At 36.8% G+C, this 6000-nt stretch overlaps 1 protein-coding gene across 8 annotated transcripts in view; it reads left to right on the forward strand.

Moving 5' to 3' along the window:
• Positions 1-4607, forward strand: part of ANK3 (ankyrin 3) — a 327889-nt gene extending 323282 nt beyond the window's left edge. For 7 of the 8 annotated variants that reach the window (XM_023509551.1, XM_023509546.1, XM_023509549.1 and 4 more), the window contains one exon: positions 3191-4607. The gene's annotated coding sequence lies outside the window, so the exon portion shown is untranslated. The remainder of the gene's footprint in view (positions 1-3190) is intronic. The other variant, XM_003783638.3, reaches the window with a different exon arrangement.
• The last annotated feature ends 1393 nt before the right edge of the window (positions 4608-6000 follow it).

Here is a 6000-nt window from a genome sequence, read left to right on the forward strand (position 1 = left end):
TTCCTTAAACCATGAGAGAGCTAACTCTGAAAGATCACTAAGAGTTGATTGACCTGTAAGGGTGGATTTCAGGAAGAACAGAGTCTGCATTTTCAGGAAGATGACATTTGAAACAAACTTGAAGAGTAGAAACATTAGCTATAGATGAGGATTTGAGAAGGGAAGCAGGGTAGGTATAAAATCAGGATCAAAGAACAAGAAGTTGGAAAACAATGTGTAGTTGATAACTGGCATGTGTTCTTAGATCCTTAAAGGGAAGTCTATGAACCAGCAATATCAGCATTAGCAAAGAGTTTGTTAGGAAAGCAGAATTTCAAGGTTTACTCCTGACCTTCTGAATTAGAAAACACAGTTGAAGATTCTCCAGGTTAATACAGTTTAGACTTTGAGAAGCACTGCTCAAGAACATATAATTGGCCCTCAAATCATCTAGAGAGTTTTAAATTTTTGATGCTAGGTCCCATCCTCAGAAATTCTGTATAAACTGGTACGTGATATGGCCTGGATATTGGGATTTAAAAAAAAAAATCTCCAGTAGAGTTCTTAAAAATCTGGGAAGATTGTGAAACAAAGTTTTCTAGTGGAGAGAGTTGTAGGAATTAAGTCTAAGAAGGTTCATTGGGTTGGACCAGTGAAGGAGAGAGCTTCAGATATCAAGTTAAAGATAGGGAACTTTTTAAAGCTAGACATTATTAGGAGCTAAAAACCACAGGTCTATCCATGGGCCTATAAAGGTCAATTCTATATGTGACCATATTCCTGGTTTGAAGATGTGCTGTATAAAGTACATATTAATCTGTAAAATATCAATGGCCATGAAAATCCACTCAATTGCTGTTTTAATACATTTCTTAAAAATTACAGTGAAATAGCTAAAAGGAAAGATTGGATTTCTGAGTTAATTTCTCTTACCTTTGGGTTTGAAAAGGATAAAAAAGCCAAAGAAAGGGCAGCACCTGTGGCTCAAAAGGAGTAGGGCGCCAGCCCCATATACCAGGGGTGGCGGGTTCAAGCCTGGCCTTGGCTAAAAACTGCAAAAAAAAGCCAAAGAAATACTTCTAATTGCAAACATCTAAACCCAGAAAGGGTTCTGGGTTCTATTCTATTTGTGAAATGTCATTATGATGGCTTCTGCCCTCATACCTTCCCATAAGATGGCGCTCTCATCACAGTTTATACCAAATATTAATATTTTATAAGAGGCAAACAGCCTCTTAACCAAAGTTCTCATGTTTTTTGTACAACACTATTCTTGGCATACAGTCTTTTGTCCAATGAATGATCTTCCTGTGCCCTGTGTGATTGGGACCAATATATTCTGACTACACAACAGAAAAGAGAAATTTAGCAGGGGAACTAACTATACTTTGGGGGGAAAAAATCCCAAAACTATCACCCAAATCATTCTCATTTGACTATAAAACATAATAGCATTTTTTAAAAACTACAGACACATATCCAATATATCTAGAAAGCATGTTTGCTTGCCTTGAAGGGAGAAGAGAAAGGCCTTGCTTCTTAATACAAAATTAACCTGAGAGGTTGGATTCGCTTTTAGAAGAGATGAAGAAAAAAATTAAGTGGGTTATAGTGATGATCACACATCTATAATAATTTACTAAAAATTTATGATGTATAAAATATGATATATAAATCATATCAATTAAGCTATTTAAAATGGAGGAAAGGGAATTTAACTTAAAAAAAACAGCGCTGTGGTAACAAGACCATCTAAGGGGCCTGGTGCCTGAAAGATCAGATTAGATGACAAAAACAGGTGAGAAAATCCTAAACATTTTATGCTGATTTGCCCACCCTCAGACATGATCTGCCCAAATGAATCACTTTCCTTCTTTGGAACCTCGGCAGAGTCACAGTAGGAGGGTGTTGCAATCATCCAGAAGGAACTGATACTCTGATGTTCTTGGCTCCAAGAATTAGTGACCTGGGGCATAAAGGTCAGGAGCACTTTTAATGCAAAAAAAAGGAAGCCAAAACCTGGAGTGGAGTGGGCAGACGAAATGCTGCACTGAGGTGTTCACATAAGCCAAAGTGTCCTAAGTGATCCATCTGAAGAGAAACTTGTCTAGGGTGGGTAAACAACTTCAAGTTCACTAGGAACACTCGTAAGGCCCCACAGAAGCAAAGTTCTAAAGATCTTCCTAGATCTGCAAAAATAGGTTTCCTTATATGTGAGTAAACAGGGTTATTTCTAAAATTGTCTTGCCTTACTCAATTTCTGTATGGGCCGTATCTTGCTCTCAGGCAGACATTCAGGTTTGTCAGCTTTTCACACTGAACAAGGAAGGGCAATACGTAGAAAGAACTTTGTTCTATGGAAAAGGAATTCGTACCAAGAACAATACTGTATGAAAGTATGAAAACCGCTGCCAAAGCATGTTGATTTATTTTGGCATATTAAGACTGGCTATAAAAACACTGATGCTTTATGCAGGAATCATCTAGTAAGATGTGACATTCTCAGTGAAGCCGCCATTAAAATGCTCAAATACAATTTATCCCATCGTGATTAATGCAGGCCTTAGAAAGGAAAGTATTACACAAGTGTAGAACTTAGTCTGTAAGTTTAATTTGCACACGAAACAAGCAATTCCATAGCAATGAAGTAATGACATTGTTTCTCCTTCTTTGAAAGATTAGTTGGATTTGGGGTGGGAGGTGAGGGACTTATTATAAAACATACAGAAATAACTGAGATGTTCTATCCTGATTCCCTGTCTCTGGCTCATTGTGCCATGAAAGTCCCAAACCCTTTACATTTTGATTTGATGAAAATCTCAGAGAGCATCTCGCTTAGCCACCTCATTTAAAAGATAAGACTGAAGCCTGAGGGTGTAAATGGCTTTCCTGAGTAGATGAGTAACCGAGCTTCAGAGACAGAACTAGAAGAGGGTCTTTCAGTCTCTGAAATCACAAGGCCTTGCAGAGGTCACACATCACCTAGCTAAGGTCACTGCCATCTAAGAGCTTCCCAGTACACCTGAGGGTCTTGTCTTCTGACACGTTTAGTAGGAAGCCTCAGTCTAAAGCATTCCATTAAATTACTCCCATTTAGAAAAGAAGGCCCCCATTCACAGGCTTTTCTGTTGAGTGAAATGTAAAGCCTTGGCAAAGTCTCTTAAAAAAGAAAGCAAACTAAACTCACTGCCTACTGTCTCTCTTTCCACAGGATCTTATGTTTTTACTGCCAGTATTGAGAAACTCATAGAAGAAATGTCCACAGGAAGTAAAACTTCACGAAGAAGGGTGTGTGCTTGCTGCTTCCACACATTAGTGGCATGATATTTTCTTTATGCAAAAAGAAAAGAAAAAGAAAACCACCCACATTTTAATTTAGCATGAGCCAATTTACAGAGCATGGAAATTCACTTTCATTTCCTGGATTGGCGCGTGTGCAATTAGCAATGCAGTGTATATACAAGAAGCCATGCTGTTAACAGTTTATCTCAAGTAATTTGGTGTCATTTACAAAAGGAAGAAATTCCTGCCATCAGAAGGGACAGAAGGAGACGGAATGATCAAATCACAAAGAAACACTAAAATTACTAAATCCACAACAGCTCGCCTTATTTTTCTTGGACCCAAACTGTCAGGGTATAAACACTATTTGTTTCTTTTTTAAAACATGGATAGTTTTGCTGTAAATAATAACACTGTATAAATTCTAACAGAAAAATAGAATAAATGTTGATAAGGCACTGCCTCTTAGAACACAAACAGAATATTGCAAATGCATTTAACAAATAGGGGTCTCAAATGACTTCACCCTGGAAGAGGAGGGAGGGGTTGGGGGGGACTCTTCACCAATTCTTGTATATTAGTAATTATAATGTTTGTATATGCAAAACTGCTAAGCTTGATTTTAAAAAAAAATCTTTAAAATCTGCTGCAAATTTAAATAATTCCTAAAATGAGGAATTCTGTAGTTCTGTGAAAAACTTTTTTCTTCAGAATACTAATATTTTGATGCATGTGTATCACCTTATTTTGATTAAATCTTTTCCAATTTTGCAAACACTACAGTATACTGCAACACAGAAGATTTTATCTGTAAACACAAAGCCCTTCATCTAATATTTGTTGCTATTGCCAATTTTTCAATGAAACAACCTAAAAATGAAAAAAAAAAATAACTTATACAGTAGTTGCTTTGGGGGTGGGGGGATGCTATTTGTTAGTGCTTAAAAGGGGGTAATGCTTGCCGCTTTAGAGGTGGATGGTGCTCATAAGAGGCCCCAGTCAGGGGTATTTAAAATGGACTGAACAGAAATCCTTAGCTAGTAGAATGGCAGCACGCTGTAAAATTATTACTGTATCGTGTACTGGCTATAAGATGTAGACACCTTTCAGTAAGCCAATCATTTGTAACCATTCTAGCAGTGTCATATTAGGTTAATAAGGCTGCTGTGTTTTAAAGGGCATTTTTATTTGGGTTTTGGTGAAATTCTTTAATTTGTTGATTATATTCACATAAAATCAGCATTCATTGACACATAGCTCTAATGACATATGTATGAAAAACCATACACTGGATGACCTAGTCAATTATTTAAGCATAAAATAAATTGTGTTAAACTCTTCACCTATCTGTGCTCTACAGTGTCCTTATGTTCTCTGGCAAAAAGAATATGAGTTCTGGCCACACCAGGCTATCCTACCAGTCCTATTTGTGCTTCTATGATCACTAAACAGACAGTTTCTAACATTCACTTTGGCCCTGCAGCTCCCAACTTATATAAATTCTGTGTATTTCATGGAGGAGCCACAAATTAGGAATTAACAGACCAGTAATCTTTGCCTACACTGGTTTGGGCTGCCCCTCAAAAGTGGAGAATTGGGGTTATTATCGCTAACATGTGAAGAGGTTATAAATTAGTACTTCCAGAAATTATCCAGCCTACAGTTACTTTTAGCCAATAAAGCATTAGTTTTTAAATTGACATTGTCAGTGTTTATAATTTGGGAGATTTCATATAAAAACCCAAATTTCTAACTTCTCTTGTAAAGCAAGATATGGTAACCAAGAGCTTCATTCTCAGCTGGGACTGGGGTGTCCCTGCCCTCTCCAGCCCGGTATATAGTCTATAGGAATCCCATCCCTAGCCCTGTATCTTTCATCCATGTGCCCTGACTAGATTAACAGATGGTGGGGTTTACAACCATACACTATATGAATCTAAATTCTTCAAGAGAGACCATGGCTGTTTTAATTTTTATTCTAGCCCAGAGCCTGGCATACAATAGTAGTAGTAGTAGTAACTGTCATCACTAACATGGAATGCTCACTGTATGCCATTCCTTGTTCTAAGTATGTTCCATTTAGTAACTTACTTGGTCCTCATAACCAAATTATAATTTAGGTAGTATCTTTGATAGTGATTGCCCTTATGAAAAATAGATGAGTGCTTAGAGACTTTCAGTAATATCATATATTTCCTACTAAAGATTATTGCCAAATTAAGTGAGTTGTTCCCAATAAGGATGCAATGTTCATGCTAAGACCTGTATAGAAGACCTAATTGCACAAAGAATGGGGCTAAACTGCATTTTCATGGTGTCCCAATAAATAAAATGTGCCCCTACCCTTGTAGGAAAATCCTCTTATGATACACACAAAAAACCTTGAAAAGGTTAAATGCCATTCTGTAAAACCAAGATGAGAATACAGGGGACCTAATTTCTTAAAGTTATGAATTCCTGACTGTCAGTCTTTGACAGGAGATATTTACCCTGAATAGCCAGAAATTCAATGATGTGTACCTGTCTAGGTATTAAATGCTTATGTTTATATACCTGAAAGTTTGACATTAAATATACATGATGAACTAAGCTTCAGGTCAAGCAAAGGTTCATAAATTTACTCAGAAGTATCCAAAACTTGATAGTATTTTATTTCCATATATGTGTATATGTATATATTTATATATGTATACATGGATTGAATGGGGCATACATTGTATATTCTGAATATAGTCTTTG

Source organism: Otolemur garnettii, unplaced genomic scaffold, assembly GCF_000181295.1.
Source record: "Otolemur garnettii isolate 467f Iridium unplaced genomic scaffold, OtoGar3 scaffold00008, whole genome shotgun sequence".
Taxonomy (NCBI): domain Eukaryota; kingdom Metazoa; phylum Chordata; class Mammalia; order Primates; family Galagidae; genus Otolemur; species Otolemur garnettii.